General features: G+C 32.5%; 1 long non-coding RNA gene and 5 other non-coding genes across 6 annotated transcripts in view; 2 read left to right on the plus strand and 4 right to left on the minus strand.

Moving 5' to 3' along the window:
• Positions 1 to 1,392: 1,392 nt before the first annotated feature.
• Positions 1,393 to 11,909, plus strand: part of LOC122198304 (uncharacterized) — a 16,992-nt gene continuing 6,475 nt past the window's right edge. Inside the window, exon 1 of the long non-coding RNA XR_006192794.2 lies at positions 1,393 to 2,192. This is a non-coding gene — a long non-coding RNA (uncharacterized LOC122198304). The remainder of the gene's footprint in view (positions 2,193 to 11,909) is intronic.
• Positions 1,882 to 1,953, plus strand: TRNAG-UCC (transfer RNA glycine (anticodon UCC)). Its single transcript has one exon. It is a non-coding gene; the product is annotated as a tRNA-Gly (tRNA).
• Positions 5,988 to 6,059, minus strand: TRNAP-UGG (transfer RNA proline (anticodon UGG)). The gene has a single exon. It is a non-coding gene; the product is annotated as a tRNA-Pro (tRNA).
• On the minus strand, positions 7,354 to 7,425 carry TRNAP-AGG (transfer RNA proline (anticodon AGG)). Its single transcript has one exon. It is a non-coding gene; the product is annotated as a tRNA-Pro (tRNA).
• On the minus strand, positions 7,881 to 7,952 carry TRNAP-UGG (transfer RNA proline (anticodon UGG)). Its single transcript has one exon. It is a non-coding gene; the product is annotated as a tRNA-Pro (tRNA).
• Positions 9,489 to 9,560, minus strand: TRNAP-UGG (transfer RNA proline (anticodon UGG)). Its single transcript has one exon. It is a non-coding gene; the product is annotated as a tRNA-Pro (tRNA).

The raw sequence follows: 11,909 nt of genomic DNA on the forward strand, positions 1-11,909 counted from the left end.
AGTTATACCATTGAAAACGACTCACCTTTGGCTGACCCACACACTCTGTTTCTGTTTCTTCTTCTTCTTCTTCAAAGCCTCACACAACTATCAGTTCTTTTACTTTTGCTCCTATATAATATTCATCACAATCTTTTCTCCTTCTCTTGCAAATTAATGAACAACTTCAAAATAGAACCAAATCGATTAGAAGGGCAGTATTGATGGGGAAGTGTTATCGGGCATGAGGAAGGAAAGATGGGGGTGAGGGTGGGATTGGATGTTTATGGTGGACAATGGTGGCAGTCAATGGTGATGGTGGCGAACGGTGGTAGCAATCGGTGGTGATGGTGACGACCACTAATGGTGATATGTTCTTTTTTGAGAGTGTGTGTGTGCGTTTTTGTTGAGAGAGAGGGGGAAAGAGAAATGGTGGGTAGACCTTTTTTTTTAAAGTTATATATATATATATATATATATATATATATATATATATATATATATTAATTTAACATATATGTTTCAACAATTATAAAAAATTAAAAATATAAGTTATAAGGGCAAAATCGTCTTTTCAAGTGCATAGGGACCAAAAACAATAGAAAGATCTAAAATTGGACTAGTGGTGCACCAACATTTCGTTTTAGACCAAAACTACATAATTTTGCCAACCACAGGGACAATTTTTGCAATTTTGTCTTTGTTTTTTTTTTTTTTTTTTTTTTTTTTTTTTTTTTTTTTTTACATTAAGAGTAGTTTGTATTTTTTATATATAGAACTTTAAAATAAATAAGTTTTCATATTTATTTTTATTCTCGGCCTATTAGGATTTGATTGCATACTATTTTGATGTATGTCTTAGATGCTAAGAAATAAGAAGTAAGATACAAATAAGTAAAGTTGTACAAATAAGTAAAGTTGTAAATTGAGTGAAATTAAGAAGTAAGATATAAATAAGAAGTAAGATACAAATTAAGACATCGCCTTTTAATTTTGCAATCAAGAGATAAACAAACAAGGTCTTAGAAATGTATGTTTAGTCTTGAGTATGTGAAGAACACTCTTTAAAAAAAAAAGTTGTTATTTAAAATGTTTAAATTATGATGTATGGAGATGGGACTTCCAGAAGGGTGTTTTTCTTTTAAATATTATGTTTTCGAGTACAATGTCGTTCCATTGGTCGTAAGTGTGGTGTTTTACATCACACCAGTTTTCTACTATCTCCACTTGCATACTTCTTATATCTTGATTGGTACAACTCCATTTAATATTACATTGTTTTGTATGAAGATCCACAACAGAGAGGGATCTTGTACATACGATTTTAAGTCTATATTTAAAGACTTTGTTTTTATTGTAGACCAAATGTTTGTGAGTGAACCCATCAAATGCATAGTGATTCCCTAGAATTGGACTTAGCCTCACGTTAGGTGAACCACTATAGTTCTCATTTTTGGTTTGAATCTTCTTTCCTTTAACTTTTATATTTTTGCATCAACTTTTGTTATTATTATTATTTTTTTGTAACTGAGGTCGGAAATTTGTATCTTAAAATGCTCTGTAATTTATATTTATATAAAATCAAGTATGTTCTAATTACTTTGTAAACGTTATCATGGGTGTGCAACGAGTTTTTATATCCTATAAACATCAACACCACTTTCCCAAGGGTGCACTACATTTCACAAGTGTTTATATTACTTAAACGTTCCTTTGAAAAGGGATTTTCAATTATATTATTGTATGATTTTGAGTAATAACCCTATTCTTTTTTTCAGTAGACTTTAAAAGGTCAATACATATTTATGATTTGCATCCCATACTGACATACTCCCATGCATGTACTAAGAACTAAGAAGTAAACATGTTCTAATAAATCAATACATTTAAAAACAACATCTAGCGTTTGTAGTCCAACGGTTAGGATAATTGCCTTCCAAGCAATAGACCCGGGTTCGACTCCCGGCAAACGCAATTTTTTTGATCAGTTAAATCACAAAATAGACCGCTAAAATTCCAATTTCAACCTTCTCGTTTGCCGCGATAATTCCAGAACCCTCCAAAACTCATTTTTCTCGTCTTCCTCGAAAAATCATATTCCCTTGCTGCATTTCAATTCGGTTTCATGAACTCCCTACAGAATGGCGTTGGAAGCCTTTTTGTTCTCCCTCCCTCCCTCTCTTAATTCGGCTACAACCGGACAGTTATAAAAGGTTAGAATCAGTCCCTTTTCATGTTTGAGGTTTCAATTTTCTGCTAGATTTGAATTGATTTACTTTATCTTTCCGCGTGGATAAAATTATGCTTCATACTGAAAGATTATTTTAAGTTTTAAATTGTTCGAGGGCTGTGAATTTGATGAATTTATTCTGATAACTATTTTGAGCTCTATGTTGGATACTCTTTAGTCGCATAATCATCAGGGTGCTTTTGGATTTGGCTGATTGTAAATATTATATGCAACATGTAACTGAATTTCAGAAGTATTCGCCCCTCTGAACTCTATCTGAATCTGTCAAGGGTTTTTTATTGTTGCTCGAAACAAGATTTGTAGGTAAAAGGCCAGACCTCTTAGAATTTATTCCCAATGTAATAGAAGTTCTTAGACATATCAGAAGTCCAGAAATATATTATCTGATCTTCCTTGGCAATTTAGGATGTTGAATGTAAATATCTTATCTGATTCTTAGTGCTACAACCCCACCATATATCATTATCTGACCAATGTTCAAACAGAATACAAAGAATAGATATAAAAATGCACAAGATTGTCGAGGTATCTGAGTATTAGAGACAGAAAAGAAGATACCTAAGTTAGAATTTTTCACTAGGTCAATGCCTAGTTGTTGATTTTAATGTTATTACCTGCAGATCATCATCTGCTTGATGGAATTAGCCATTTATTGCAGTTGACAGTTTAATTTTGCTCATTCACTTTAGTAGGTGAAAGGGGTATCTAGTAAGGGGTATTTTATATTTATGTGCAGTTAGAGTGAATCTTTTGATTGCATCTTCTCGTTTACTTGACCGGGAAAATGACCAACTGGCTAGAAAGTAGAAGGAAATAGGCAACGGTCAACTCGTTCTGACAAACTTTGACTAATACAAGGAATAATTCTGATTATTGAGTCAGCCCGACCTGACTTATAAGGTCAAGCTTATTACAAAAAGTTAGTTTCTACATAACATGTCACCATCAAATCTACAAATTGAAAGTGGGGTTGACACACCCCTTAAGATTGTTTCACACTTAACTATTACAAGAAAACCAACAATCTTTCTAACACTTTCACTCTAAGTGTTATACTATATATTTCTTTGTGTTTGGGATGCTTTACAAATTCTAACTGATGATAGAAGCTCTATTTATGGTAAACTCAACCACAATTTTATCTTCTCCACTTAATGTTTTCATTATAGGGCAGGAAGAAATCTTTGCCATTCTAGGTTTACTCTTGTCAAATAAAGTGACTACTGTAGCTTTGGAGGCTGAAACACAACAAATCTCCCCCTCCAGTCTCCGTTCAGTAATCCTCATCCCAACTATGTCAGCACATAGTTTGTGTTTCTTTTGTGTCACCACCTTGGTCATCATGTCTGTAGGATTGTCATTGGTGTTGATCTTTAACAACTTTAATTCTTGTCCCTCGATTGGTTTTCTAAGCCAGTGATAATGGATATCAATGTGTTTTGTATGGGAATGGTACTCTTCTTGCGGAAAGCCTAATTTTTGAAGAAACTGTTTCATCCATATAAGCTCCTTTCAGCTTCAACGACAACAATATACTCGACTTCTGTTGTTGATAGTGCTACACACTTCTATAACTTGGATTGCCACGAGATAGCTCTCCCTGCCAAAGTGAAAATATAACTTGATGTAGATTTCTTATTATCAAGATCTTCTGCCATATTGGCATATGTATAACCTTCCACGATTGGCTTTGCTCCCCCCGTAGCATAAACATAGTTTCGAACTACCCTTCAGGTATCGAAGTATCCACTCGACTGCTTCTCAATGTTGTTTTCCTGGATTAGCTAGATATCTACTCACAACACCGACAACATGAGCAATATCTGGTCCGATCCGTTCTCTATCAGAATCTTAATTAGATCTGCAAGCACATGTTTGTTTGGCTTTGGGCATATAGTATAATATTTGATTTAGGAGGTAGAGTTGTTTCCCCAAGTCCTTAGTTGACTTTATTTTATATCAGTTGTAGAATAACATGACATTAAACAAAATATTGGCACTTGAATTTTTCTTTAAAAAAAAAGGGGGGCATTCCGAGAATCGAACTCGGGACCTCTCGCACCCAAAGCGAGAATCATACCACTAGACCAAATCCCTGTTGGTTACTTTTAATCTATCTGATCTGTTTGTTCTTATTTCTTATCACTTTGGTTGAATAAATAATGAGCTTAAGGACTTTACATTGTCTGAAGTGTATTTGAGGTGCTTCTACATATGATTTTAGATTTCTATGTTTCATGCTCCCGTGTAGAATCAATGCAATTTTATACCTTAATACATCATGCACATCTGATTCATCTTCATGCACTTTCTTTCATTCATTTCGGATTTTATATATTGCTTTAGTATGCAAAAGGGTTCAAGTTATTCCCTCATGGTGAAACATAAAACAGAAATTAGGATAATTAATGTTCCTTACAAAAATCTTGAAATTTTAACGATATGGGAATAAGCAATTAAACATAATCACTAAGCTTACCATGTTAGTTAGTAATAAACAGAAAGTATTATCGAAAGCAAATCATATATTACTACTAGGTTACCCTTGTATGTGACCTTTTAAGACCAGCTTTTTTAACATTTTGTATATACTTTTTTTCTTTGTATTGCATTATTCAAAATACATTTGCAGTTTTATCCTTGTTTGTGATCTATACTAGAATTTTAGTAGGCACAGGTGACAAAGAATTTATGTTTACTTCACTAAAAAAAAGTAACTTCATTGTGGTTCATATGTTTTCTTTATTTGTCCTTCTAGTTCTAAGGGGCATTTTGGACAATTAATCACTAGTCAAACAACTTCTAATTTCTGCTCAGGCAGTGGAGTTGATTAGAAAACTGCAATTTTAAGTTGTGCATGATTAATTATTATGTTAGTGTGCTGTTTGCATATTTTGAGAGAGATGATAATGCTGCAAAATATTTATTGTAGGATTACAAGTAAATGAAAGGCTGCAATGATATTGTAACTTGTAAGATGAAGAAAGGGGCATAAATCTGATAAGATCCCAAGTAAACTAAATCTGGCATTAGAGAATGTTAAGATTACTTGGGAGGAATAGGATAGTATATTTTAAATTTTTTTTAACAAAAGGACAAAAGGGTAACTTCATTAAAAAAAAGGAGAATAATTTTAATAGGTAGATCTCATTGTACTTAAATGCTTCATGTCCATCTTCCTTTCATATTCTGATCTTTATGCTAACAATTTTTCTCCATACACAACAATTCATGCTTTATAGAGTTGTACAATACAACACTTTAATGCACAAATTGTTGTGTATGGAAAAAATTCGTTGTGTACGAATCAATTCCCTTACTTAATATACCAATGGCTTTTCATGATTCTATCAAGTCATTTATTTATTTTTTCGCTTTGTATTTACTTGTTCTGGTAATGAAGTTACATATGGTTTTCATGAAGTTGCATCTTTTTATGATTTCTGCATAAATAGCATATATATATATATATATATATATATATATATATATATATATATATATATATATATATATATATATATGGTGTGAGTTGAATTTGTTGACAAAGAATCTTTTCAGATCTACAAGCACATGTTTGTTTGTGGGACTGGGATATAAAACAATATCCAGTTTAGTTGGTAGATTTGTTTCAAAAAGTCTTGACTTGACTTTAGTTTATATTAATAGTAGACTATATACAACAAACTAAGTATTATAGTGGCATTTCAAAAATAAATTAATACAAAATGAGTTGATTATGTTGAGGAAAAAGATTGGGGCATTCCGAGAATCGAACTCGGGACCTCTCGCACCCAAAGCGAGAATCATACCACTAGACCAAATGCCCATATTCTGTTGTTCTTACTATTATTGCATTTTTATACCTATTCATACTTTATGCAGTTATTTACATGCCATACACGCCCAGCAAAATAAATAATTGCTAGCATAAAGATATCTTATTTTGGTAGGCATATACATATATCCACCAAGTTGGTGCCTAAAAGCATTTCCAGAAAGAATAGTGTACGGTTACATATTTGGTTATTCTGGTAAATGAAGTTGCATATGATGTTGCACGTAGGGGTGACAACTCTCGACCCAACCCGTAACCCGACACTGACCCAACACGAAAATAGACTGGTTTGGGTTGAGATTTTTGACCTGCCAACCCGCTTATTTCATGGGTTGGGTTGGGTTATCTTTTTGGGTTCGGTGGTCAACCCGTATATATATATATATATATATATATATATATATATATATATATTACATTTAAAAAATAGATATATTTAATTACTAATGAAATATGATTTCTTCTGTATTTGTAATACTTCAATTCATTGTATTCCTTCTGTATTCATATGTGGCTAATCTGCGTTTGCGGTTCCCTACTCAAAAAACAAAAAACACATGTCATCAATTTTAGATACTCACGAAGAACGCATTGCGAACTTTATGAATTTATGTTGAAAACCTCTTTTTTTGTTACTTTAATCACTTTATGGCTTTATGTTGAAAAAACCTCATTTTTGAAAATGTGTTGCTTATTTATTAAACTGGTTATATGGGTTGGGTTCGACCCACTAACTTGTGAACCTACGAACCCATATACTTAAACAGGTTATATGGGTTGGATTGAGTTGAGGTTTCTAACCCACCAATCCGTGACCAGCCAACCCATATATATGGGTTGGGTTGAGTTTATGTTTTTTTGACTCACCAACCCGTGACCCGCCAACCTGGACCCAACCCGATTGCCAGGCCTAGTTGCATGATTTCTCAAGATTTCTGCATATTAATTAGTAAATGTATCTATCTGCCCATGAGTTGGCATTTATTTACGTAATTACATTGTCTTACATATGTGATACTAATGAACTTTGAGGTGCTTCCACATGTTTTTTGGAATTTATGTTTTTCTACACGACTCTCTCGTGTAGAATCATTGCAACTGAGTGGCCATAATTTGAGGTTACAGTGAGTGTGTGAATTAAGGTTTTCACTTGCAGTCCTACTCCTTAGTTGGCTTATGTCATATCTTTGCAAAGCTCATTTGGAAGCATATCTATTTCTAAATGAAAGTAGGTTGCTATTTCATACATTTAACCCTAAAATAAAAAAAAAAAGTTAAAAGGTGTGGGGCATTCCGAGAATTGAACTCGGGACCTCTCGCACCCTAAGCTAGAATCATACCACTAGACCAAATGCCCATTTTTGTTTAGTGTACTGCATTTATAGTCATTTACTTTATGCAGTGAGTTAATTATATAGATGCAGTAAGTAAAGTACATAATACAAGTAAAAATGTAAGTGGTAGCAGAAAGATATCTTATTCTGGTAGGCAGTTGCATATTATATTTTCACAAAGTAAGTTGGTGCCTAAAAGTATCTTCACAAAGAAAGAATAATGTTACTGTATAATAGTTACATATTTGCTTATTCAGGTAATGAAGTTACATATGCTTTTCATATTTAATGCATAATTATCAGGCAGGAGTAATTGCTGACGAGTCCAAAAGTACTGATAATGAATCTTTTCAGATTTGCAAGCACATGTTAATATTTTATTTAGGAGATAGAGTTGCTTCCCCACGTCCATAATTGACTTTACTTTATATTAAATGTAGAATATCATATTAAACAAAATATGTTGAAAAAAGGAAGGGGGGCATTCCGAGAATCTAACTCGGGACCTCTCGCACCCAAAGCGAGAATCATACCACTAGACCAAATGCCCATATTCTGTTGTTCTTACTTTTGCATTTTTATACCCATTCATACTTTATGCAATTATTAAAAGATTATTAAAAAAATGCTTTACACATTAAAATAATTATTAAGATGTTAATTTGGACAGCAATGTATCTTATAATAGTCTTATAAAATGTTTACTATAAAAAAAATCTTAGCTGAGTTTGGTTCATTTAATTTTTTAAAGAACTTAACAAGTATTATCTACTACTGTGTAGCATCTGGTTGATGGAATAAGCCGGTTATTGTATTTGACAGTTGAACTTTGCTAAATGCAAGAAATAGGTATCTACTTTCCAATTCTTTTTCATATCTAGGATTCTACTTTCATTTTTTTATCATTACATAACATCATTCTACTTCCAAATTACTTCTTATTAGCGTATTGTACTTGAAAACCAGCTATCCAGTTATCTCAATTCAGATAACATTAAACTGGGAAGAACAGTGATTAGCAAATCACTTGATACACATCTGTCTCTATTGGTCAAAGTCAAAGTCAACTTTGGCTTTTTTCTATTTATAAAACAGCCCCTAGATTATATATAGTTTTAAACCTCTTTGCTTATGGTTATACTTCAGGTGTCATAGCTGGGTGTGTTAAGACTTATGAGTTAAGAGTGTAAAATATGGAACTGAGTTGTGCAGAGAGTTGGATATAAATCAGTAAGAATCAATTAGATATTCAGTAACGAATTATGGATGTAGAAACTATGTTTGTTTATTAAAGCCTTCTACTTTTAAAATCTACCCAATTGTAGCAATCATTGTCATCCAAAACAAAGCAATTCTCATTATTGTTTCAATTGGATAGATCTTTTAAGAACAATGTCTTAAAGATCATCTTTGGAAGTAGTCTCTTCACCCTATGGTGACCTCCCCCTTGTGGGGTTGTGGGTGTGAAACCCACTATGTTCTCTGCTTTTTTTAATTCAATTTGATTGCTATTAAAAACAACTCATATGTTGATTTTTATTAAATATCATTTTTTTTTGTTTCTGAATGGTTATGGTTGCATTGAACAAATTTCTCAAGACACTGAACAGAAGATAGAAAAGAGGCAACACATCACTTTGGAATAACTACATAAATAACTTCCATAATACATTGCTTATGAATAAAGAAATGGACACGTGTCACTTGATCATTGGTTCCAGCATATGTTGCCCTAATTGTTCATTTTCCATTGAACCTAACCCTATATATATATATATATATATATATATATATATATATATATATATATATATATATATATATATATATATATATATATATATATATATCCAACAGTACACATGAGTTGACTGTTGAGTTAATTCATAAAGAATCTTGTCACATGTTTATGACATGATATACTAATCCACTTTGTTTTGATTTTGAAAAGCCTTAGAGTTGACTTTGGTTTATAAATTTATATTAATAGTATAATATCAAATTAGGTAAAGTAGTGGCACTCTTTCGAAAAAAAAGTACAGTAGTGGCACTTAAAAATGTATTGATTTTGTTGAGGAAAAAGATTGGGGCATTCCGAGAATCGAACTCGGGACCTCTCGCACCCAAAGCGAGAATCATACCACTAGACCAAATGCCCTGTTGGTTAGTTTTAATCTATCTGATCTGTTTGTTTTTATTTCTTGAAATATGAGTTTACATAATCTGAAATATGTAAGGCCAGTGAATTTTGAAATATGAAAAAACTCCCTAGAAAATGCTCTACGGAATGAGCAAGCTCAACATGTTGTGCAGGGCATTTTTTTGTAGTATAATCTGACCAAAACGATGTTGTATAGCAATTTGTAGTGGGCCCACTGCGATATGGTTGGTAATTTGTGGAATGTGGTTAAATTTTGGCTATTCTTTGTAAAATGTGGCTATATCCGTTATTTTCTGTTGGTAATATATACTCTCGTTCATGAAATCTTACATGGTGCTTGTGGAACCCCATTCCCACACAAAAATCCAAACAACTTTTAAATAAACATCTAATCATGAGAGTATTGCACTTCACTTTAATTAACTTCAAGTTGAAGTCAATGAAGATCACAAAATCTTGACTCATTATTTGACATTTTTCTTTTTGAGTTTTGAGTTCAGTTAATAGGTCTTTAAACTTTGTCAATTCTTCATCTTTCCCTAGTCTTTTAAGCTCTTTTTTTTTTTTTCAAATAAAGGATTAGATGTTTGCTTTGGAATAAATTTCTCGCCTCATTAGAAAGGCTTCCAAGTTGTAATAGAAAGACATCTAAGACAACTTTCGATTTCGGATATACATCAATAGGTTAAATGTTCTATACACATAAGGGGTCGATTCTTGATTATTATTAGTGTGGTGTTATTGCTTTATCACTAATAGTATTCAACTTTCGCCAATTTGAATTAATCTTGGTGGTGTTTAATTACTTTCTCCTTGATTCAGTCCTGTTGTTTGGCTTTGGCTTGGTGGTGTTTATATTTGCTTAGGTACCCTCAACTAACTAGATACAAACGGTGTTACTAATCATCAACAAATGCTTATCATAGATATAAGCATATCTATCTAGAAATTTTCAATAGATATATATATGTCCTCAAAAGTTGCTATCTTCCTATTTTCTTTCTTGAGTATCAACAAGCTTCTTTTTATACCCATGCTTCTCTTAAATGTCATGCTAGAGCCTCACCTCTTGCTACATGGAAATGCATGCCCAAAGAAGACGTGTTTGGCTTAAATTCTAGTGAAACAAGATATCATAGAACCCTTCCAAGTATGAAATCCATATAACTATATAATATGAATACCATAAACCACGTATTAAGCATAAAAACACATAATGGGAAGGTACCATGTTTTATAAATAATCTTGAACTCACTTTTTGATTTATATATTGATCTAAAACACAATCTCCACTATACATGAGAATTACCAACACCAGTGGAAAATCACCAATACATATTTGAAGATTGTGAGCCATGTGTTTGTGTTCTTGGCAAACAGAAGAAAGTTACCTTTGCCAAGATGGAAATGTCTCCCAAGGCTGAGAATTCAAAACTCCACCTCAATACATCAACAAAGAGGACTTGAGTTTGCCTTTGATACCTGGATTTCAGAAACTAGCACCCCAAGATTGTTGTAATTTGTAATCAAAAGTCAAAACAAGTCATTGCTGCCCTTAACCTTGATTCCAAATAGCCTGTGAAAACCGTGATTGAATAGTCACCCAATACATTATCATGGACTCTTCCCAAACAGCTCTATTGATTAAAAAATTCCTCCCGCTTTCCCTACCAGTTTGTTAATGGGAAATGTGTAACATAAAGAAAGATTATAACCCAAATGGCCAGATGTTGGCTTTCTTAATCCACTATATATACGAGAGAGGAGAGAGAATGCAGATAACATTAAACTAGGAAGAAAATATGTAGCAAATCACTTATCTATCTGTATGGGTCAAAGTCATCTTTGACTTTGACTTTTCTCTATTTACAAAACAGGCCCGTAGACTATAGTTTTAAGCCACTTTACTTGCTGTTGTTATACGTATACTTCAGGTGACATATATAGGTATCAGTAAAAAACAATTAGAAATTCAGTAACGAATCTTGGATATGTGGAAACAACAATTTACTTTTATCTATTTGTTTATTATGGCATTCTACTTTCATTTCTTTGTATTAAATTCTTATACTTTTGAAATCTACCCAACTATATAGCAATGTCATCCAAAACAAAGCAATTTTCGCTGCTTTAATTGAATAGATTTTTAATATAAAATGTTTTAGTAGAAAAAAATTAAATTTAATAAGAAAGGGTTGGAACTTCAATGTTGTAACAGAAATAAACTAAAGTATGATACATATTTTAATGAAAGTATGTCGCTGTTTCATGCATTTAACCCAAAAATAGAAAATTGGGGGCATTCTGAGAATTGAAATCGGGACCTCTCGCACCTAAAGCGAGAA

This window comes from Lactuca sativa, chromosome 5, assembly GCF_002870075.4.
Source record: "Lactuca sativa cultivar Salinas chromosome 5, Lsat_Salinas_v11, whole genome shotgun sequence".
NCBI classification, from domain to species: domain Eukaryota; kingdom Viridiplantae; phylum Streptophyta; class Magnoliopsida; order Asterales; family Asteraceae; genus Lactuca; species Lactuca sativa.